At 35.8% G+C, this 25,917-nt stretch overlaps 1 protein-coding gene across 1 annotated transcript in view; it reads left to right on the top strand.

Moving 5' to 3' along the window:
• The window catches only part of HECW1 (HECT, C2 and WW domain containing E3 ubiquitin protein ligase 1), a 578,356-nt gene that overhangs the window by 379,749 nt on the left and 172,690 nt on the right, over positions 1-25,917 (top strand). The gene's annotated exons all lie outside the window — the stretch shown is intronic.

The raw sequence follows: 25,917 nt of genomic DNA, 5'->3' as shown, positions 1-25,917 counted from the left end.
GAGGTGGAGGAGGGTATAGGGGGGATAAGTGGTGATGGATGGAGACTTTACTTGGGATGGTAAACATAGAATACAGTATACAGATGATGTGTTGTAGAATTATGCACCTGAAACCTGTATAATTTTGTTAACCAGTGTCACTCCAATAAATCAATAAAAAGGAAAAGTATTTTCTGTTATGAAGACCTTTAGAGCAATTTGTTTTAAGGTATTTAGTTATAAAGTTATTTTGTCTCAAAGAACAACTGTAAAATCCTGCACCATCAGAATGTTTTTTGACCTCCTCCATTCTGTCCAGCTTGCTACAGTTAAAGTTAGTGTTCTAAATAAGTTTCATCACACATCTCCCTGATGAGGCTAATACTTCTCAAGCTAAACAGAGAGAACTGACCCAGCTGTGACTTTAACTAAGGTTCTCACGCTACAAAGCTTTTCTTTCAGCCACTAAATTATAGTACGGTGCCCAGTACCAAATGTGGAAGTCATAGCTTCTATTCAGAGCATTCAAGTCCTTCTATGACCCAGCATTGCTTACCACTCATGTCAGTTGGTGATGCATTTGGCTTTAAGGTAGAGAAAGCCTGGTAAACTGATATTTCACATAAGCAGTAAGTCTGGAGGGAAATGGTTTAGGCAATGGAGCTATTGAGTGCAGCCACCAAGGACCCAATCTCTCTGAGTCTTCCCAATATACCTTAGCAGATGGCTCTCATCTTCCTGTCTTAATACCTCAAACCTAAATTTCAGGCATAAAGAAAACAAAAAACCAAAGCCTTGTAAGGCTTTGCATTTTAATTCTGCAAAAGCCCTTCCTGGCAAAAGCGCTATTATCTGACACAGGACCTTACCTGGAAGGGAAAATCTAGTGTTTCACTTACCTAACTCTATGATAGAGAGGGCAGGAGAGAAGGTGTAGTCAAATATGGGTGTTGAATAAACCAGTTATTAGTGTCTGCAATGGCTTCAGCTTCCCTCTGTAATTGAAACCCAAGTTTGGCTGCCTGCTGCCAAGAAAGCCAAACTCATGGCACAGATGCTGCTGAAACAGGAAAGAGGTTCATTTAAGTACTGATAACCTGAAAAGATGGGGACTCATCACAAAGCCCATTTCAGCATCTCAGTGCAGGCTGGGTTTTTATAGGGGGGGAGAAGGAGAGCAGAACAAAGAGATCAGGAGGAGGGCCAGTGGATGTGCAGGCAGTGTCCTTGCTGGTCCTGATATGGACCGTTAATGTCGGCATACTGGATCTGGTCAGTGCTAGCCAAATTCCTGCAGTTGGGTGATCTACATTAACCAAAGTCATGGTCAAGGCTGTTTCTTGTACAGCAAGAACTGGAACTGCTTATGCCTGCAATATGCTTATAAGGAAACTGTCAGCATGTGAGTTCCTTTTATCAGTTTGTTAGTACATTTTATTCTAATTTCATTTTATGGTTAGTCATAGTAGTATAAAGTTTTTACTCCATGTTACAATTCCCTACTATCAATTCTTTCTCTATATCTATGGGACTGTTGATGACTTCTGAATCTTCTGGGGAAATAAAAAACTTGAGCCTATTGTAAAGCAAAATCTCCTGACTTAAAAGCAGATATATTTCTTGAGGTGCCTGTTGGGCAGATACAATTTTTCTGGTGTGTGAAAAACAAGTCATGAAGATGTTTGAAACAATAAAGACAACAATTATAAAGAAAATAATGATTAAGCCTAAATTAAAATTTCCTTTTATATGGGCTTGAGTACGTGAGATATCCATGAGAACAGACTCATAAACAAATCTCAGGTTTCTTCAAAGGGTGTGTGTGATGGTCTAATGTTTATTAAAGCCAGGTAGCTTGTTGTCTGATCTTAGTGATGCTCGTCTCTACCTTAGCTGAGCTGTTGATGTCATACATCTTGTTCTACCAACATGTAGTCTAGGCAATTTGATTTTCTAAGAGACCTTTAGCTAGATAATCTAAAGGTTTTTGCAAATTGACAAGCAAAGTAGCAGTTTCATTGACTATAATTATTAATGTTTTAGATAGGTTTTGTACAATTTAAAATCTCCTAATTAACACTCTAGGGGTTGGAAAAAGGCCTCTTGTTGCATCTGTCCAGTAATTCCCACTACCTAGATGGTTTCCTGACTTCTTTTAGTCATTCTTGTATTTAAAATTGAGTAAGTGGCTCCAGTGTCAACTGAAAAAATCTGTCAATTTGTTTCCCACTGTCAATTGTACCTGGGCTCCCGGGGGAAAATAACAATTGGTCTCAAAAAAATTAAAAAGAGCTCCTAGGCTTCTTCATTCATTATCAGAGTCATCATTCTTTTATTTCCCATCTGCCTATGGGCCTCTTTTTATTAATTTCTTTTTTTTTCTCATGCCCATTGCTAGGCACCCAAGGCTTTTTGTCACTGTGACCTTCTGTACATGATCTATCTTCTTTACTCTGATCTTGTCTAACTGCTTACTATATTTTGCCCTCATGGGTCTTGGCTCTTAATCCTTTCAGGAAAAGGGGGCACAGAGTCTTTTCTGTAGCTGCTTCCTGCTGAAGATGGAATATGTTTTTCTTTAGTTTCTAATTAATAGTTTATTAAAGAGTCAAGAGATCCTTGTTCCCTGTAAGAAGGGCAATGATGCCTGGGCACTGAAGGAGGTGGTGATAGTGTCCAGGGTGGTATTCCCTGAATATTAGGAGGGCTTGTAACCTGATGGAGACAAACTGTGTTAAAAATCTCAATATTATTGCGGCAAAAGCTGGAAAAATTTGGGACCCAGTTCTGTTCCTAAGTGAAAAATAAAACTTTGAAGACAGTGATCTGAACTAGAGTCTAATATCCATAAATGTGTATTATAGAGTCTATTAAGACATAATTTATCCCCCTAAAATCACCCTCATTTTTATTAAAAAGCCAAATCAAGACCCATCTATTTACTACATTAAATCTGGTTTCAAATTGGCCTGATTATTCGCATAAACACAACAGGAGTAGCAGTTGATAATATAAGCTTTCTTAAATGTGCTTTGCTGGAAAATTATAAGGAATCTCTAGATTAAGTTTTAATTAGCCCCACAGGGTGGAAAAACCAAGCCATCCAGTTGTCATCAGGCTTTGCCAGCAATACCTCTAATTTTGGGTGAGTTCATCAAGTCCTCAAGGTCCCAAAAATGTCTTGAGGTTCTTCCTTGCCATCTCCCAGAAAGCAACCTTCAGTCCTTACCTGGAAAGACTGCCATGAACCATATGAATAAATGAGGTACAATGCCATTTCTCCAAAGGGCTTTTATTGGCTTCAAAGTCAGTCTTCATCCTTAAAGCTTTCTGGTGACATCTACAGTTAAGGCATGTCTCTCTTAGACATGACATTCCAAAGTCTTAGTAAATAAAACCACAATTGGAAACCGGCATTATGTGTCCTGCTATGAAGAAATCAGATTCTCATTGGACTTTTGCAAACAAAAATTATTGCCATGAGAACAATCATACTCACCAAATAATAGTTTCTAAGTCTGGAGGGATCGGGTAGGGAGAAAAATATATTGCTTATGAAAGTATTGCTTATGAAAGCATAACTTACCAAATACTTTAAGAAAAAAAACAAAACATGTTTCCTCATGTTTGGAAACAAAAAGCAATATTTTCTACAAAAATTTTCAAAAACTACAATCATCTTCAGCTCATTCAGTCTCATAATCAATTTTTGTTTATCCTGAATGTTTGCCATAAATCCAGTTATTCCATAGAGTTTTAGTAATCTTCATCCAGTTCAAAGAAATGATCTGAAAATTTATTCTCAGAAATATGTAGCTTAAAATAAGTCAGAGTCCTTTCCATGAATCTTTCTGAAGATGTAAAATATTTATAAATGCAAAACAATGCATTTATAAGAGCAAAACAATGACTATCTTTAAATGACATAAAAACTTAAAATGACATGGATAAAGATCTGATTATAATGCAGTTGACAAAGGAATTTGCTTTTCTGTTAACAACATTTTAAGATAACAATTAGAAGTTCAAATGAAAGTATATCAGAACTTTGTAGACTCTTGGAGATTTTTATATAATCTCTAACACATCCACTTCTACAATAAAAATATGTGTACACAAATTGAATATAGTTATAATTTCTTTATTTGACAAAGTTTTCCAAGCATGTCAAATGTGTCTAATCAGCTCAATATTTCTTATTCACAAGGGAAAAAAACAAATTCCCAAGGCATTCCAGCCACTCACTGGAATGACTCAAAGCCAATTCTAGGTCAAGAAAAGTTCTCTTAAAATTTAAACCCTGGAAACTTTGTCAAACATAGTTGACCAAAAGATCATATATCATTATGAAACAGTATTAAATTATTTACTTATCCAAAGTGACAATAAAATGTATCAAATATAAATACAGGCTAGCAAAACTTTAGTTCTTAGGATTAAGAAGATTTTAAGTAATCAAGTATTGTGGAACCGGCAGTGTTCACCTTACAGAAAGACCAAGTGGCACTCGGAGGCCAGGGATTCAGGAGGTTTATTTTACACAAGCGGGCCCAGAAGAGTCCAAGTCCAAAGTCTTATCCCCGAGCACAATGGGGCAAGGAGTTATATACCGTCCATGGTTCCGCCTATGTGGCAGCTATACTTTGCTTAGGGCAGGGAAAAGCCCTTTCTGGTTTGGCGCGCAGGAACACAGCAGGATGGCAATAAGGGAAGTCCAAGGGGGTAGGGGAGTGGGGGGTGAAGGGGTGGAACTGTTGGCCATTTTAGACGTAGTTTTCCCTTATCACAAGTACTTGATTAACACAATATGAAATATAACTATTTTAATAATACAAAAAAATCTTCGTTCTCTAAGCAGATACAGGAAAAACTTTTTAACAGGCTAGAGAAAAACAAACAAATTCTCTAATAGCTTACTTTTGATATTTAGATTAATTTACCTGATTAAATTCATTATTCATCTTACCTATATGCTGCTTTTTTTGTTGTGTGCTTCTTCCCTCTACACAATCCTTCTTCATCTTGCACAGACCCTCTGCAACTGGCATGAATCTTCTGTTACTTGCACAGACCTTCTGAGACCTGCACAAACCTTCTGCGACTTGTACAAACCTTCTGCAATTTTCCTAGTTCCTTTCGGTTTGTTTCTTCTTAATTGATTCAGAAGTAACCAACTTTAGAACAACCTACTTTCAATTCTATATTACCAAAACTATACAGGTTCTTTCCAACTTAATTCTTAACTCTTAGAAACCTTGATCTTTTTAGTGCAAGTGAGTAATTAACAGTCCTCAGATTGGCAAATACATTTTACAACTTCCAGAAACAGGCTCTTTCATTAGCAAATACACTCACATTTTCAAGATACAAATTTTAATAAAATATAAGATATATTTATTAACAGATCCAAATCCATCCTCTAGATCTCTGCAATAAGAAGCCAAAAGTAAGCAAACTCAGATCAATAAACATTTCAGCATTCTGATATTTTAAAATATCTAGATATTCAATAATTTTTTATAATTTAACTCAGCAAAACTTCAAAGTTTTAAGTTACCAAAGACTTTGGAACACCATGTTCAGGTACATATAATTATTACTGAAAAACATTATCAAAACACATTTTAGTTATATCTTTTTATTATTTTGTAACAACTCTATGAGATTTTAAAGTCGATTATTACCCAAGCCATTTTCTTGACAAATTGTGTAACAGAGATAAATAACATTAATTTATTTCCACAAACCTTAGGCAAAACAAACCTATGTTTTTATGTTCATAACTTCTAAAAGGCATTACTTAAATTACTCATTTGAATTCTTGGTGATTATTTCATTCGTTTGGTGTGTTTAAAAGTGAGTTTTTGTCTGGCTGGGCATGGCTCAGTGGTTGAGCATTGACCTAGGATCCAGGATCCAGGAGATCATGGTTTGATTCCCGGTCAGCGCATATGCCTGGGTTGCAGGCTCCATCCCTAGTCGGGGGTGTGCAGGGAGCAGCCAATCAATGATCACACTCACTCACACACACACACACACACACACACACACACACACACACACACACACATATATCTATAATTTTAAAGTGAGTTTAATTATCCAGTGTTCTTGGCAACATTCAGGGAGGCTGGAAAAGAGGCAGGGGAAGATATCAAGCTTGGGCTGCTTTCCAGCACTTCAGTGTTAAAAAGGCCTTCTTTTTTTTTTTCTCACATGCTACTCCCACAGTCCACACAGGGCTTGGGGGTGGCACTGATTCCCCCACTGTTCTCAGGACTGCAACAGCTCCTGGCCTCAGGAAGGAAGCTTTAGAGAGTTTAAAAGATTTATTTTCTCATATTTTTCTTTCTTAGTTTTACTGTGTGTAAGGGGAGGTTTTAGAGTACTTTCCCTCTGAACTATTAATTTAGCTTCTTTCTGAGTAGCATCCTTATAATGTAACAACATGAAAGCTTGCATATAAGAGATCTTATCCCATTTCAAAACAGGAACAAAAATAACGTCTAAAGCAAACAAGTGAGTAGTCTCAAAAGGAAGGGCTGGGACTTTAGTCATAGAATCTTATCTCACACCAGCTGATAGCTCAAAGGACCTAACAAGGTCTAAACAGCACAAAGCCCAAAAGGCTGGGACAGAAAAATACTTGTGTATACAAAACAGCAAAAAGCAAACCATGTTCCCAAAGATAAGAAAGCAAGCAAAGAACAATTGTAACCAAAGTTTCATTTCAGACAGATGAGAGCTCTCAGAAAGCTCTTAGAACAGAAGAGACAAACAAGAGCTCTCAAACCAAAACTTGTTGGTAGTAATTAGTCTGTTCAGATATTCTGTTTCTTCTTGATTCACCCTTGGAAGATTGCATGTTTCTAGGAGCCTATCCATTTCTTGGAGGTTGTCCAATTTGTGGGCATATAATTTTTTATGGTATTTTCTTATAATCCTCCTCATTTCTGTGGTATAAGTTGTCACTTCTCCTCTTTCCCCATTTATGTAGTTTATCTGGGTCCTCTCTCTTTTATTTTTTAGTTTGGCTAAAGGTTTATCAATTTTGTTTATCTTTCAATGAACCAGCTCTTAGTTTCATTTCTCTTCTGTAACTTTTTTAGACTTTATTTTATGTATTTCCACTCTCATCTTTATTATTTCCTTTCTTTCACTCACTTTGGGCTCTGTTTTCTGCTTTTTTCTAATAATAAAGTTTGTTTGTTTATTTGAGTATTTTGTTTCTTGAGCTACACATGTATTTATATGTTCATTTCTTAGGATCGTTTTCATTGTGTCCCATAGATTTTGGTTCACTTAGGTTTTGTTTTTTTCATTTTTCTCAAGATATCTTTTGGTTTCTTTCTGATCTCATTGTTAACCCATTCATTTTTTAGTAACGTTATTTAGCCTCTATGTGTTTGTGTGTTTTTCAGCATTTTTAATGTAATTGATTTCTAGTTTCATACCATTGTGGTGAGAGAAGATGCTTGATATGGGTTCTATCTCCTTAAATTTGCTGAGACTAGCTTTGTGGCCTAACATGTGGTCTCTCCTGGGGGGGAAGAGGGAACATCTATAATACTTTCAACAATAAAGATAACTTTTTAAAAATAATAAAATAATAATAAAAATAAAACCTAAGGTAAACATTATACTTGGTAAAATATTGAAGTACTTTTCCTCAAAATCTAGAACATGACAAGGATTTACCTATTAACCACTTCTATTTAATATTGTACTAGAGATCCCAGTACAATACAGCCCATGCAATAAGGTAAAAATAAATAAATAAAATATATCAGAATTGGAAGTGAAGAGTGTGCTTATTCTCAAAAAAGTTTGTATAAGTAAACAGTATAAAAGAATCAACAAATAATCCAAACAATACGTGAATTTAGCAAGGTTAGTAAGTAAATAAAAGATAAATATATACAGGGACGGGAAAAAGTAAGTTTACAGTAATGAGTACACGAAACAGAGTTCATTCTTAATATTATTATTAATTAATTATTGTATTATTTATTTGTATTACAATTGTAACCCTACTTTTATCCACCCCTGTAAATATAAATTATATTTCTATATGAAAATAAAATATTAAATATCCTATTTATAATAGCAACAAAAACCATCAAATTAAGAACCTCTGTTCATCAAAACACTGCATTAAGAGCAAGCCACAGAGTGGGAAAAGATATTGAGCTACATCTGGATAGCAAAAAACTAGTATCTAGAATGCACATATTATCCCAACAAATTCAAAAGAAAATGACAGAAACTAATAGAAAAATGGGCCAATGACTTGAAAAGGCACCTCACAGAGGAGGATGTCCAAGTGCCAATAAACATGAAAAGGGGCTTTACTTAAGTGATTCATGCGAAACTAAAAATTAAAAGAGCACATCCACCAGAATGGTTAAAATGAAGATCAATAAATCTAATCCTGGTGAGGTGTGGAACAAATAAGATTCTCACACTCTGCTGAAGCAGTGGATGGGGCAGGGGAATAGGGAGAATAGACATCAGTTAGGAGGCAGTTGCAAAAGCTAGGTGGAAGACAATGAAACTTGGACTGGAATGATGACAGTGAACATGGAGAAGTGTGGATGTAGATATAATTAACCATTATGCCTCACTTTTGTCTACTGGGTCCCCTCAATGTCCTCCAGCTACAGTGCACTTAAAATAAGGTACAGACATGTTAGAGGAACTTCAAACAGTACAGGTAGCTTAAGAGAGCTTCTAGTGTTGGGACTGGTTATAAATCCATGTCAGACATCAATACTTCAACATTACCCTACAGTAACCAAACAATAAATCACTTCCTTGACAACTTGTAGAGTCAAATATGGGCATAAACACACAAGAATCAGACTTATTCTTCTAGGTGCCAAGTGATAATAGGTTGTTTACCAAAATTGTCACATTTAATCACTGCAACAACATCATGAGTAGATAAGAATGAGACTTATTGAGCAGAAAAATTGCCAAAAATTGATTGACAGAGCAGAATGAGCAGGCCAGATTAGGCTAAAAGCCCCATCCTTTAGAGAGAAATAGAGGTGCCTGGCTAAGGCCCAGGATCTCTGCAAGGTAATTATTATTACTGTAATTATTAGAGTAAATTATTACTGGAATCAGCCAGCCCTAATGAGTTTTAAACCAAACTCTAATTTAAAATAAATTGTTAAGCTCAATCCTGATTGATTAGAAATTGAGAACTAATTTTATCAGAAATTGAATTGTACTTTTGACCTGAATAATGTGAAAAGATTATAAACACAAGAATCACATTTATGAAAGAAAAACATTCTCCAAAATGCAAAGCCGATACTGATGGTAAGGGTGTGAAAAGCCCTAACCAACAGCCCTGATCCAGGAAAATAGTTTTAAAAAATGACTTTGTAAGTTCCCTGATATAAAAATCATCATGTAAGCATCAAATCAGTTCTTTTATTGGTTAAACCAGTTGCTGAACCATTTTATGAAAAGAACTCATGAATGAACAACAACTTAAAAACATAAAGGGCGTTTCTTCAGAGATCCTGCCTCTGGTTCCCAGGTGATGCCCCAGGCTTATCCACTGAACGTGGAACTCAGAGGCACACAATTTGATGTCCACTGGCTAAAGTATTCCTTGTACTTGTCTGTTAGCATCACTTTGCAACCTCTGAGGAAATCAGATAGAAGTAGGCATTTGAGACCAGCAGTGATACCTAATGCCTCTTACTTTCTCATAGAGGAATAGAGTAAGCTGGGTGAGGAGTTGGCTTAGCACATCTATCTATAGGGTCAGGGTATACTGAAGCCACTTTATGTAGTCTCACAAGAGTACTGTGCATCTCTCTTCCCAACTCCAAATTTAGTGACGTCATCCATGGTGGAAGTATTTATACCAAGAAAACGCAAACATTACAAATCAGAGCTAGAACCAGGTAATGCCTCTTTCATTTATGGAAATTGGTTAAGCTAATGACATCCTATAGGACTGATACCAAAAATCACAGGTGAGCCTAGTGTTGGGAACAACCAATCTAAGTGGATTTCCAAGCGTGAAGTTTTGAGAAGAACAAAAACCAAATACAGATGGAGCCAAAGAGGAGAATCTAGGAATCAGGTGGAGCAGGAAGGTGGGAGATGACCCACGGAGTTTCAAAAGTGGTATGCAATTGTCCTTGGCCTATCTACACAGAATGGTTATTTTATTTTAATAATTTTTAATTTTTTATAACACTTTATTAAATTTATTGAGGTGACAATGGTAAATATGAACATATAGGTTTCAGGTGTGTGTTTCTGTGTTACAAGATCTGTATATTGGTTTATGTGCCCACCACCCAAAGTCATATTTTCTCCCATCACCATATATTGAGACCCTCTTTGGCCTTCACCCCCCCCCCCGCCTTCCCTCTGGCAACCACCACACTGCTGTTTGTGTCCATGAGTTTCAGTTTTATATCCCACATATGAGTGAAACCATATGGTTCTTAGCTTTTTCTGACTGACTTATTTCACTTAGTATAATATTCTCAAGGTCTATCCATGTTGCAAACAGGAGTATTTCATCCTTTCTTATGGCTAAGTAGTATGCCATTGTGTACATGTACCCCATCTTCTTTATCCAGTGCTCTATTGAAAGACACTTTGGTTGTTTCCATGTCTTGGCCACTGTGAATAATGATGCAGTGAACATAGGGGTGCATATATCTTTGTGAATACATGCCTTCAAGTTCAAAATTGCTATTTTAGAGAATGAAAATGAAATAGTCAATTGGGACCAAACCATAGAAATGGCCAAATTCTGTAGACTCAATCAGCAAAAATTCCACTGCAGCAAGGCCCATCTCTAACTATGATCCCATCCTTTTGGGGGACCTTGTAGCAGATTTCCATCTTTGTCTATATTTACTTACTTGTCTTGCAAGAAGTAATGGCTATATGTCCCGGTGACAAATCTCAAGTTATGTCATGCTATAATCTATTTAGCTTTCTCAGCTATTTTTAGTGTTTTGAGTAACTAACCTGGAAAAAAATAATAAATATAAACAATAGCAAATGTAAACAATAGTATTTTTATTAAATTTATTAAGGTAACATTGATTAATAATAGCATTATAGAAATTTCAGGTGTACAACTTTATGACATCTGTATACTCTATTGTGTGCTCACCACCCAAAATCTAGTCTCGTTCCATCACCTTATATTTGACCCTTCTTATCCTCTTTGTCCTCCTCTCACTTCCGTCCCCTCTCGTAACCACCATACCTTTGTCTGTATCTATGAGTCTGGTTTTTTGTCTGTTAAACAACAGTATTTTAAAAGTTTAAAGTATCAGTGAAAATCAATAGAGTTCTTGCCACATTATCAATGGCTTTAATTTACAGCTTTTTAAAAACTGAATTACTGTGTTTAGGTTATTGATTTCATGTATTACAAAATTATTATCATAGTAATCCTATGATTAATTAGCCAATCTCACATTTTCTGAATTTTATTTTAAAGGGGAAATATTATGTACCTTGAAAATTCTCATGGTAAACATTTAGGCTGTTAACTGTATCCATCTTTGGCCAAGGGAACATTACATTTAAGGAAACCATTGATGGATATGTGATAGATATTAACGGATATTAGTGTAATTGTGAGAGAAATATTCAGACAGAAGTAACACACAGCACAAATCTAGTGACTTGCAAGCAAATGATGCAGCCCATAGATAACATGGAAGAGTAAATGATAAATCCATAATAATGGAGTTAGCAATAAGCTGATAAAACAGAATATTTGAGAAATGGATATTTTATATACCTACCAAACCATGACACCGAGACACACATTTAGATAGAGAGATGATAGATGATAGATGATAGATAATCTGCTTAATTGAGCTGCCTCAATTTGGTGGAGTGATATCATAATCAGTTGTAATTTCTTTCAGTCACTACATTCACCCATACTCAATTTTCTTTTAATGATGTCTTGGGCTCATTCTATAACTTTCTGGTCACTTTTAGTTGTAAATAACCTAATCAAGTCTAATTTCATATTCAGTTTAAATCTCTTTTCCTCCCATCCACCACAGACCAGGATTATGGTTTGAGGGTGTTGGAGTTAAAAAAAGATGGACTCTGTTCTTTTTTCCCTTCCAGCACCTTTGAGTGAAATGGAGTCATGGTAAGGGCCTGGGGATTACCTCACATTTTTCTTTGCAACCATAATGGTCTCGTTGGGGAGCTAGGAGGAGAAAGGGGAGGCAGAGATTTTCTAACTTAATGGACCACTTAATGGTAAAGGGAAGAGGAAAGTTTCTGGCTCCAATTGTTGGCCCATCTCTTTAGATAACGGCACTTAGTGACTTGAGTCTTTTTATGAGCACACAAGTGCCAAAACTGAGGCCACACAGCATCCTGTATACCTTTCAAATATACACATCACTTGTTTGTGAAGAGATGCAGAATGCATATAATACAGCAAGATAAAACATATTTAAATATAGGTGAGAAAAATAAAACCATAAAAATCTTAGATAAAAAGTAAGATGAAGTAGTTTGTACATAAAATGAATGTGTGAAGTCTTGTTCACACTCTAAAAGAACATTAAGAATGACCAAGAAGGAAGGGGCTCCCTATCTCAGAGGAAGGGTCACACAGATAGTGTTCAGCCTGGAAGACATATTTTGGTATTTTTCATAAACAGGCTGTTTTTGATTGGCAGCTAATTTTATTAAGAATAAGTTTGCAACTACATATGTTAATAAATAAAATATATTTAATATTGTTTCTTATAGTACAGTTTGTATCAAAGATGTCTTAGCTTCAGAAAAAGATTTAGGCAGCTATTTTTATTTTTATTTTCCTAAATAGCTTATATAGATAGAGATTCTAAGAAATTCCAAGAAGTTTTAGTTATATGGTGACAAGATGTTTGATTCTCAATTCAATTCTTTAATGGTTATTATTTTATTGAGGGTTTCTTTTTAATTTATTTTATTTTTCAGTTACAGTTGACATTCAATATTATTTTATGTTAGTTTCAAGTGTACAGCATAGTGGTTAGACAATCATAATATACAAAGTAATCCCCCCCCCCCCCAAATATTTCAACTACTAGCCTGGCACCATATAAAATTATTACAATATTATTGACCATTGACTATGCTGTACTTTACATCGTGACTATTTTGTAACTGCCAATTTGTACTTCTCAATCCCTTTACTCTTTTCACACAGACCCTCAACTGCCTTCCTGTCTAGCAACCAACAATTTGTATCTATGAATCTGTTTCAGTTTTGTTTGTTCCTTTATTTTGTTATTTAGATTCCACATATAAGTGAAATGATATGGTATTTGTCTTTCTCTGTGTGATTTATTTCACTTTGCATAATACAGTCTAGTTCCATCCATGCTGTTGCAAATGGTAACATTTCATTCTGTTTTTTATGACCCAGTTATATTCCATTGTATATATGTACCACAACATTTTCATCCAGTCCTCTATTGATGGGCAATGTGTTGCTTCTATATCTTGGCTATTGTAAATAATGCTGCAGTGCATGTAAGGCTGCATATATCTTTTCAAATTAATGTTGTAAGTTTCTTTGGGTATATAACTAAAAATGGAATTAGTCATAAGGCAGTTCCATTCTTAATTTTTGAGGTACTTCTGTGCTCTTTTTCATAGTGCTGGAAAAATTTACAGTCCCACAAACAATGCACAAGGGTTTTCTTTTCTCCACATCCTTGCCAACACTTGTTTATTGACTTATTGATGATAGCCATACTGACAGGTGTGAGGTGATATCTCATTGTCTTTTAAATTTGCCTTTTTCCGATGATTAGTGACATTGACCATCCTTTCATGTTTATTGGCCATCTTTGTGTCCTTTTGGAGAACTGTCCATTTAGATCCTCTGTCCATTTTTTTGGTTAGATTGTTTCTTGTTTTGGTGTTGCATTGTGTGAATTCTTTATAAATTTTGTATATTACCTCTTACTGGATGTATGGTAAATGTCTTCTATTTAGTAGGTTGTTGTTTTTTTGTTTTGTTGATGGTTTCCTTTGCTGTGCAAAAGCTTTTTAGTTTGATGTATCCTGTTTGCATTTTTTGTTTGTTTGTTTTTTTCACTTGCCCAAGGAGATATATCAGAAAAAAATATTGTAAAAGAAAAGAGTTTACAGCCTTTTTTTTCTAGGAATTTTATAGATTTGGGCCTTATATTTAAGTCTAATATATTTTGAGTTTATTTTTGTACATGGTGTAAGAAGGTGATCCAATTTTAATTTTTTTTACATGTATCTGTCCAATTTTTTCAACACCATTTATTAAATATACTATCTTTATTTCATTGTATGTTTTTGCCACCTTTGTCATATATTAATTAATCATATAAGTGTGGGTTTATTTCCCGGCTCTCTATTCTGTTCCATGGATCTATGGGTCTGTTTTTATATCATTAGTATTATCTTTTGAATACTGTAGCCTTGTAGTATAGTTTAATATCAGGTAGCATGATGCCCCTAACTTTATTCTGTCTCAAGATTGCTGTGGCTATTTGAGGTCTTTTGATATTACATATAAAGTTTTGAATTATTTGTCCTAGTTCTGTGAAAAATGTCATTGGTATTTTAATAGGAATCGTGTTGAATCTATAGATTGCTTTGAGTACTGTGTACATTTCAATGATGTTAATTCTTCCTATCTATGAGCATTGGTATATGCTTCCATTTATTTGTATCTTCTTCAATTTCTTTCTTCAAAGTCTTATAATATTCTGAGTACAGGCCTTTTAACTCCTTGGTTAAATTTATTTCTAGGTATTTTTGGATGCAATTGTAAATAAGAATTTTTTTTAGTTTTCCTTTCTGAAAGTTTGTTATTAGTGTATAAAAATGCAACCCCGTTTTGAATATTTTGTATCCTGCTACTTTGCTGTGTTAATTTATTAGATCTAGTTGTGTTTTTTTCCTTTGGTGGAATCTTTAGGATTCTCTCTATATAGTATCATGTCATGTTCAAATAATAATTGTACATCTTTCTTTTTAGTTTGGATGTATTTTATTTCTTGTATGATTGCTGTATCTAGGACTTCCAATACTATTTTGAATCAGAGTGGTGAAAGTAGACATCTGTCTTGTTTCTGATCTTAAGGAAAAGGTTTTTAGCTTTTCTCTGTTGAGGATTATGTTAGGTGTGAGTTTGCCATAGATGGTTTTATTATATTGAGATATGTTCCCTCTATTCCCACTTTTCTGAGAGTTTTTTTTTTTTTTTTAAATCATAAATGGATGCTGGATTTAGTCAAATGCTTTTTCTATATCTATTGACATGATCATATAATTTTTATCCTTAATTTTCTTTATGTGGTATATCATGTTAATACTTTTGCAAATATAAAACCAACTTTTCATCTCAGAAATGAGTCCCACTTGATCATTGTGTATATTTTTAATGTGTAGCTGGTTTCAATTTGCTAGTATTTTGTTGAGGATTTTTTTTCCATCTATATTAATCAGGAATATTGGCCTATGCTTTTCTTTCTCTGTAATGTCTTTATCTGGTTTTGGAATCAGGATATGGCTGACCTCATAAAATGAACTTGGGAGTCTTTCTTCTTGAATTTTTTGGAATAGTTTGAGGACAGGTGTTAATTCTTCTCTGAATGTTTGGTAAAATTCACCTGTGAAGCATTCCAGTCCAGGACTTCTTTTTTTGGGAATTTTTTTATTACTGCTTTGATTTTGTTGGTTGTAATAGGTCTGTTCAGAAATTCTGTTTCATACTGATTCAGTCTTGGAAGAAAATGTTTCTAAAAATTCATCTATTTGTTCCAGATTGTCCAATATAATACTTTCTTATAATCCTCTGTATTTCTGTGGTGTCAGTTTTCACTTCTCCTCTTTCTCTTTTTATTTATTTGAGTCCTCTTTCATTTTTTCTTGATAAGTCTGGTAAAAGGTTTGTCAATCATGTTTATCTTTCAAAGAACTAGCTCTTGGTTTCACTGATCTTTTGTACTGTATTTTAGACTCTATTTTGCTTATTTCCACTCTGATCGTTGTATTTTCTTCTTTTTGCTCTCTTTGGAATTTGTTATTCTTTTTCTGGTTCCCTTGGGTGTTAGATTGTTTGAGATTTTTCTTTTTTTTTTGAAGTAGGCCTGTATTGCTATAAATTACTCTCTTAGGACTGCTTTTGCTATGTTCCAAAGATTTTAGGTTGCTTTGTTTTCATTTTCATTTGTCTCATGGTAACTTTTGATATCTTCCTTGATCTCATTGTTAAGTCATTTGTTGCTTAGTTACATGTTATTTAGCCTCCATGTGTTTGTGTGTTCTTTGTTTTTGTTTTTTTCCTAGTAATAGATTTCTACTTCAATACCATTGTGGTGGCAGAGGACAATTGATATGATTTTATTGCTCTAAAATTTATTGTGACTTGTTTTGTGGCTTAATGTGCAGTCTATTCTGGAAAATGTTTTATGTGCACATGGGAATGGCCAGTCTGCCTACTGAGGCTGGCTGCCACCTGTATCAGGAATTTGACAGGTTAGCAAAAAGCCCAAGGAACCCTGAGATCTACCACAGCCTTCAGCTCAGCCACTGAAAGAGCCTCAAACAGTACGTGAGTTGCAAGGGGCAGGTTTTCAGGTAGTCGCCAGAAAAAGCTGTGAAGTGTTCACCAGATTAATACAAATTCAAACTGAGGGCCAGTGCTGGGTATAAGGCCACTCAGCAAAAGTCTCAGGATATACCAAGACCAGCTGCCACTTGCCTGGGGCCTGCAAGCCCTTTGTGGTGGGGTAGAGTCTCATGGAGTCATCAGGGTGGAGTCAATAGAGTTAATCAGGTTAACACAGATTAAGTTTTGGCTCTGTGTAGAGAGAGTTTAGCATAAGAATGATGACACCTATCAGAGACATAGGGGAAAATGGCTCTCACTCTGAAGCCACACAACTCAGTTTCTCCCTGTGTGTCCCTGGCATCCCTGAGCTTGCCAAAATTCTTTGAGATTTTTTTAAGAAAGACTGAAATGTGTGCCTATAAGGGCTGCTGCTAGCAGAGCTAACAACTATGTGTGCTTTGGGTAGGGCACTTCATCTTGGAGTCATCACATCAGAGTTGGGTTAGTGTAGCTCCCCTGGCTAATACCATATGGATTTAATGCTTGACCCAAGAAAGATGACATCTATGGGCAGTGTGGGAAAGGGACACAATATAGAGACATTAGTAGCTGTCCTTTCAGTCTTTCCCTGAAGCCACACAACTTGGTCTCTATCTATATGACTGTGGCACACCCTACGATCCACCATCCCTCTACTGGAGCCTAGGGTGAGTGCCTGCAAGCAAGATTTTGTGTGATGTCCCTTTAAGAAAATGCCTGAGTTTCTAGCCCTCTTCCATCTTACTGAGGCAGATGAATCCCTGCTGATTTTCACAGCCTGATGCTATGTGGGCTCCAATTCCAGACACTGGTGCTCTAGGCTGGAGAACCAGGCCTTGGGTTGAGACCACTTCCTCCTCAGGGGAAACCTCTGCAACTGAGATACAACTCTGTATTCTCAACTTCCACACATGGGTGTGAAGCCAGCCCATTTTGTGTCTCAGACCCTAATTACAGTCTCTGTGTGGCTTCTTCTGTATATCCTTACTTATAGAAACTCTGTTCAGCTAGTCTTCAGATGGTTGACTAGGTTGACTGTTCTATAATTAATTTGTAATTTTGATGTGATCATAGGAGTAAGTGAGTAGAGGTACTACCTACTCCACTAGCCTTTAAAATCCAAGAGTTACAGGTCTACCTCAAGAAACAGGAAAATTCTCTAATAAACTATCTAATGCTACAACTAAAAGAATTAGAAAGGGAAAAAAAAAAAAGCCCAGAATAAGTAGAAGGAAAGAGATAATAAAAGATCAGAGCAGAAATAAATGACAGACTAAAAAAAATACACCAAAAAAAAACCCCACAAAAAAAATCAATGAAACCAAGAGGTGGTTCTTTGAAAAGACAACAAAATTTGATGAACATTTAGCCACGCTTACTAAGAAACAGAGAGAAGACCCAAATAAATAAAATCAGGAATGAAAAATGTGAAGTAACAACTGACACCACAGAAATACAAAGATTGTAAGAAAATACTATAAATAACTATATGCTTACAAACTGGACAATCTGGGCAAAATGGACATATTCCTAGAAAAATACAATCTTCCAAAACTGAATCAGGAAGAATCAAAAAACCTGAACAGACCAAGAGCAACTAAAGAAGTTGAGGCAGTAATAAAAAAAAACACACAAAAACTCCCAGCAAACAAAAGTCCTGAATCAGATGGATCACAAAAAAATTTTACCAAATATTCAAAGAACTAACACCTATCCTCCTCAAACTATTCCAAAAAATTCAGGAGGAAGGAAACCTTCTGAGCTCTTTTAACAAGGCCAGCATTATTATCTTAATTCAAAAACTAGGTAAGACACGACAAAGAAAGAAGACTACAGGCCATTATCCCTGATGAACACGGATGCTAAAATCCTCAATGAAATATTAGCAAATTGGATCCAGCAATATATCAAAAAGGTCATACACCATGACCAAGTGTGATTTATCCCAGGGATGAAAGGTTGGTACAGTATTCACAAATCAATAAATACAATATGTCACATAAGCAAAATGAAAGATAAAAATCACATGATCAGATCAATAGACTTAGAAAAAGCATCTGACAAAATTCAGCATCTATTTTTTATAAAAATGTCAGCAAAGTCAGATTAGAGGGATCATATGTCAATGTAATAAAGGCTATATATGACAAACTTACAGCCAACTTCATACTTAACAGACAAAAACTAAGTATTTCCCTTAAGAAAAGGTACAAAACAGGGATGTCTGCTTTCACTACTTTTATACAACATAGTACTGGAAGTGCTAGCCACGATGATCAGACAAGGAGAAAAAATAAAAGGCATCCAAATTAGAACACAAGAAATAAAACTATCATCATTTGCAGATGACATAACGTTGTATTTAGAAAACCCTAAAGAATCTACCAAAAAACTACTAGATTTCATAAATGAATTCAGCAAAGTAGCAAGATACAAAATTAACATCCAGATGGCATTTTTATACACCAATAATGAACTCTCAGAAAAAGAAGCTAAAAAAAAAAAAAATCCCATTTACCATTGCAACAAAAAAATTAAAATAACTAGGAATAAACTTCACCAACGAGGTAAAAGACCTGTACTTAGAAAACTACAGGACATTAAAAAAAAGAGTTTGAGGAAGAAATAAATGAGTGGAAGAATATACCGTGTTTATGGATTGGTAGAATTAACATCATTAAAATGTCCATACTACCCAAAACTATCTATAGATTCAATCCAATCCCTACTAAAATACAAATGGCATATTTCACAGATCTAGAACAAATACTCCAAAAATTATATAGAACCAAAAGACCCTGAATTACTGCAGCAATCGTGAGAAAGAAGAACAAAAAGGGATCACAATACTGTATATCAAACTATACTACAAAGACACTGTAATCAAAACAGCCTGGTACTGGCACAAGAACAGGCATATACATCAATGGGACAGAACAGAGAACCCTGAAATAGACTCAAGCCATTATGCTCAATTAATATTTGACAAAGGAAGCAAGAGCATACAGTGGAGTAAAGAGAGTCTCTTCAATAAATGGTGTTGGGAAAACTGGACAGGTACATGCAAAAAAATGAAACTAGACCACCAACTTACACCATACACAAAAATAAACTCAAAATGGATACAAGACTTAAATGTAAGTTATGAAGTCGTAAAAATCCTAGAAGAAAAAATATAGGCAGCAGAATCTCATACATCTTTCGTAGTAAAATGTTTGCTGACACATCTCCTAGGGCAATCAAACAATGGAGAAAATAAACAAATGGGATTATATCAGACTAAAAAGCTTCTGCGCAGCAAAAGAAGCCAGCATCAAAATGTAAAGGGAACCCACTGTATTCGAGAACATATTTGTCAATAATACCTCAGATAAAGGGTTAATTTCCAAAATATGTAACTCATACAACTCAACAAAAGGAAGAAAATCCAATTAAAAATGGGCAAAGGACCTAAAAAGGCACTTCTCCAAAGCCATATAGAAGGCCAAGAGACATAAGAAAAAATGCTCAAAGTCACAAATCTTCAGAGAGATGAAAATTAAAACTACAATTATGTATCACATCGTACCTGCTAAAATCGACAAGTCTGGTGAGGATGTGGAGAAAAGGGAACCTTAGTACACAGCTGGTGGGAATGCAGACTAGCATAACCACTGTGGAAAACAGTGTAGTTTCCTCAAAAAATTAAAAATGGAGCTGCCATTCGACCCAGTGATCCCACTTCTTGGAATATATCCTAAGAATCCCAAACACCAATCAGAAAGCATATATGCACCCCTATGTTGAAAGCAGTGTTAGTTACAACAGCTAAGTTTTGGAAACAGCCCAAGTGTCCATCAGTAGATGAGTGGATAAAAAAGCTGTGTTAATTTACACAATGGAACACTATGTAGCTTTTAAAAAGAAGGATCCCTTACTTTTGAGACAGCATGGATGGACCTGAAGATTAGTATGCTAAGTGAAATAAGCCAGTTGGAGAAAAACAAATATCACATGAAACCACTTATATGTAGAATTTAATGAACAAAATAAACTGACAAACTAAGTAGATCCAGAGTCATGGAAGCATGGAACAAGCTGATGAATCTCAGAGGGGATGAAGAAAGAGAGGGCAGGGGGAACAGGAAGAGATTAACCAAATAACTTACATGTATATACGCATTGCCTATGGAGACAGGCAATAATTCAGTGAAGGCTTGGGGTGGGGAGGGAGTTGTGCGAATGGGGGCAAGGAGGGGAAAAAAAGGGGGACATCTGTAATACTCCCAACAATATAGATAATTTTTAAATTCGTTTTATTGTTGAAAGCATTACAGATGTTCCCCAATTTCCCCCTTTGCCCTCTTCCACCCATTTCCCACCCCAGGCCTTCACCTGTCTATTGTGTGTACAAGAGTTATGCATATATGCTTATAAATTCTTTGGTTAATTTCTTCCCACCCTCCCTCCCGCCTTCCCTCTAAAATCTGTCAGTTTGTTTCATGCTTCCATGTCTGTGGTACTATCTTGTATGTCTTGTATTTTGTTCCTTAGAGTTCACATATGTGAGATCATGTGATATTTGTCTTTCTCTGACTGGCTTATTTTGCTTAGCATAATATTTTCCAGGTCCATCCATGCTGTCTCAAAAGGTCTTTTTTATTAAATGCCAGGGTTTTATTTTTATAATAGATTTTAACTATTTTTTTTTGTTCATATTCACCAGAGGATATTTTTTCCATTCACTTTTAGAGAGAGTGGAAGGGATGGAGGCAAGAGAGAGAAACACTGATTTAAGAGGGACATATCGATTGGTTGCCTCCTGCACACACTCCAACTGGAGCCAGGGATCAAACCTGCAACCCAGGAACATGCACTTGACCAGGATTCAAACCCACAACCCTTTGGTGTGTGGGCCAACTCTCTAAACACTGAGCAATACCGGCCAAAGCATATTTTAACTTTTTTTGAGAAAATACCGATTATATAATTTTTCTATTGATTTTCATGAAAATATTCACAAAATGCGGAGCTTGTATCTCTGGAGAGATGAATGATAGATAGATGGATGAATGGATCAATTGATCAATTGATGAAAGATAGGTAATAGATAGACCATGATTTTTTAACATCTCTCCTATATCTCTTATTAATCTGATGCCTTGGCTTACAATTATAATTTTTTAGTTATGCCTGATAAAAGACCTTGAATGTTTGTGGATGGTAAATTTCCAAGTCTTTGCATATTTGAAAATGTTTTTTTTTTTTACTTCACTCTTCAATGAGAGTTTAGTAAGCATAAAACTAAAAAATAACTAAAAATATTTTTCTCAGCACTCTAAAGTATAACTGGACAAATATACCAATTTCCCAAACTGTTAACTAACAAGAATTTACAACACGATACCCCCCCCACACACACACACACACATCCACACATGCCAGGGAAGGTGCTACAGTCAAATAGGGAGATACTGTCTCTCAGATTCAAGATATACATTTGTATAATTAAAGGCTTTGTGTCACCTGATGATAAAAATAAAATAATAAATAAAATAAAATATAAAAATGCCTGTTTCCCCTCGTTTAACCAAGAGCTCTTTTTTTCTTAAAACTCTCCACATCATATAGAAATCAGTTTGGGAGATGCTACAGTACACTGATTTAGACACTAACTTTTAAGAAATGACTGCATACCTGTTCACAAGGTATCCTCATCCTGCTGTTACTTACCTTAATTTAAATTGTGTTAGGGTTCTATTGCTGCATAAGAAATTTTCACAAATTTAGCAACTTAAAACAACAGCCATTTATAATCTCTCAGTGCTATAGATCAGGAGCCTGGGCACAGCCTACCTGGGTTCTCTTCTAAAGGTCTCAGAGGCTGAAATCAAGGTGTTGGCTCAGCTATATTCTCAATTAGATAATTTACAAGATCATTTAGTTTGTTGGCAGAATTCAGATCCTTACTGGTTGTTGGCTAAACATCACTCTCAGATCCTAGTTGCTACCCCCTGGTCCTTGCCACATTGCCCTCCCCATCATCAAAGCCAGTGATAGAGAATCTCACTGTGTTAAATTTCCCTCACACTTTTTATCTCTCTGACTTCTCAAAGGCTCCAAACTCCTTTAAAGTACTTGCCTGATTAGGTCAGGCCCACCATCCTTTTGATTAACTCAAAGTGCATTGATTAGTAACCTAATCATGAATGAGATATCCATCATATTCACCCCACCAACACTCCAGGAGGGGAGTATATGGATGTGGTCACTAGGAGGTAGGAATCTTGAAGAGTGTCTCAGAATTCTCCCTACTACATATATTATTCTTCAGTGCCAGCCTGTGTGAGTGGCCACATCCCACTACCAAATGAAGAGGTTTACTTAATTTCAGAAAAATTCATTACTGTAATATAATCTTTAGATTTTTCTGCCAGAACAATAACTAGTGTGGTTTGGGCACTGAAGTTTCAGTCTAATATTCATAGATTATATTATAAGTTACCCACTACCTTCAATTTTATTCTACTTTTGTGGCATCAATATCTGATATTCAATCATTGGTCTACTAATGGAGTTGTTTTTCTGTGTACAGCATTGCTATTCTTGATTTTAGGCAATGCTACTTTGAGTGCCATTTTTAAACTAATGAAAAGTGCCACCTGAACTGAAAGTCATGTACCTTGCAAGGTTCTAAGGAAGAGCAGATGCAGTTTACTCCTTTCCTGCTTTCCTCCTTCTTGAAGAACTTTTGTATAGGAAGCATCAAATCTAATCCACTTAACTTTCTTTAATAATATATAATGGTATCAGCTAAATGGCACCAGGCAGCCTCTTATGAACAGAGTTGATGTTTTGTTTTTTGCCTTATATCTGACTGTAAAAAAAGAGAGGCAAAACTAGATGCTTACTCCAACTGCATATCATGACCTATTTCACGAAACAATTAGGACCACCCTTACTTCATGTCACCAGGCATCTAATCCTGGCCTGTAGTTGATATTTCTGCTGTACTCCTAACTATTCTCCTGTCTCTTCAAACACAGCATCACCCAAACCAAGTTAACTATCCCTACCATTTTTCATTTATCAACCCTTCCTGATTTTCATAAGTTTATGAGTGGCATAAATGAATTACTATAATTCTGCTTTCTCAGGCTGTTACTTTTTCTCACATCTCTTCCTAAATAACCTAAGTGAAAATACTTTTCAAATCATGTTAAATATGTCTTTCAAATATTCCCCAACTATTTCCTCATTTTATTATAGTATCACCCTCACATTGATGTCCTTATTGTATTAGGTACATTGAGGCAATAATGGGTCTCATTATTTACTCAGCTATGACCAGTAAAGACCTACTGTTATCCTGGATGATCAGGGTCCACATGAATGACCTATCACACATCCTAATTTCCTTGACCTCCTAAATCTCATTGACTTTCACTTCCATTCATCAGCAGCCATTTATTTCAAAGCTTACCTAGGTCTTGTTAAAATGTCACAAACTCTCCACCTCTCTCATTCCATACACAATCCCCTATTTCCACCTCTCTGATTACTTTGGGACAATCACTCAGTCCCTCTCTCACTTTTTTTTTTTTTTTAAATCCTCACCCAATGATATTTTTTCCATTGCTTTTCAGAAAAAGTGGAAGGGAGAGAGAAAAACATCAATGTGAGAGAGGTATATCGACTGGTTGCCTCTCGCATGCACCCCGACCAGGGCCAGGGATAGAGCCTATTACCGAGGTATGTGCTCTTGGCTGGAATCCAACACAGTACCCTTCAGTCTGAGGACCAACGCTCTAACTACTGAGCAAAACTGGCTAGGGCTCTCAGTCCCTCTCTTAATTCCTAGCCATCAGTCCTTCAACATGCTCTCAATCTTGGTAACTTGTGTTCTCCTCCTTTCCCACATACTGGGCTCTCACTGACATTCCAGTCCACAGATTGATCACCCTTCTTCCTTGCCTGCCAAGTTCTCTTCTCTTTTCTCATTTGTTTCACCTGACTGGCTTGCTTCTAAGCCTGACCCTTCTATGGGTCACCTCCTCAGCAGTACTACAGTGACTTCTCTAAATTGCAAATCTGAGTATTTCATTTGCATGATTCAGATCCTTCAATTGCTCCCAGTTGTCTTTGGAATAAGTCCAAACTCTGGCCAGGAGGTTGTTCACAATTTGGATACTACTTATCCATCCAGTTTTATCTTACAACATGATTCCCAATATGACCCAGATATAGTGAGCCACCCACAGTTTCCAAAGGGACCCTGGACACTCTGTGAACTTCAATTCCTTGCTCATGGCTCTCTCTCTCATTGGGATGTTCTTCTCATGCCTTCTTCATCTGGCTGATGCTTACTTATCTGTTAAGACTCAGTTAAGGCATCTCATCCTCTGAAAAGTTGTATCTACCTGTCCACCAAGATCCTTCCCACCATCATTGCCACCCATCCTCTCATCAGGTGGAACCTTTGGAGGCCCTTACTATAGCACTTTCTGTTTTGTCATTGTCTGTCTGCAGCATAAGACTGTGAGCTCTTAAAGTTAGAGATTTATGGATCAAACACTCCAGCACTTAAGGGTGGTGGCTGTGTCACTAACACCCAACTCAAAATCAGTTCTCAACAAGTATATGTGAATTACAATATAATGTTCCCTTTCTTCTGAGTCATCAAATCCTTTATTACCGACACTCTTCTCATCTCTGCTTCAAATACCCATTATGGAAATGCAGCCAGTTTACATCATTGCCAGTTATGCATTTCCTTTAATTAGCTACTCTGTTTTCATTTCAGTAACTTTAATTTATGGAAGTTCTGTTTGTAGATCTACTTCATATTTTTTCTGAAGCAAGATGGAATCTAATAAATTAATAGAACATTTTCTTTCTAAACGGACTACTGAGTAACAATATAAACCAAAATAAATAAATACCCCCACATATCGCAACATCAATCTGGAAAATTGAAGATGGTAGGCCTACATAATTAGTCCTCAACATGGATGATTTTATCCCTCAGAGGACATTGGGCAATGTCTGCAGACACTTTGGATTGTCACAACTTGGGGTAGGGGTTATTATTGGGATCTATTGGGTGGAGGCACACTACCATCCATTGCTATTAATAAGAATACTAAGACCAAAAAACAAACAAACCAGTAAACTAGGATCTGAAGAATATGTTATGAATCTTTGGACTAAATATTTAGGCCACAAAAGAAAATACAGATTTGATCTAGGAATATTTTTCTAATATGGAGATTATTCAATGTTAGAATGTATTATTATTTAGAGAACCG

The sequence above is a fragment of the Miniopterus natalensis genome, chromosome 10 (assembly GCF_054644295.1).
Source record: "Miniopterus natalensis isolate mMinNat1 chromosome 10, mMinNat1.hap1, whole genome shotgun sequence".
NCBI classification, from domain to species: domain Eukaryota; kingdom Metazoa; phylum Chordata; class Mammalia; order Chiroptera; family Miniopteridae; genus Miniopterus; species Miniopterus natalensis.
The sequence above is the reverse complement of the archived record's forward strand: the minus strand, read 5'-3'. Positions and strand labels throughout refer to the sequence as shown.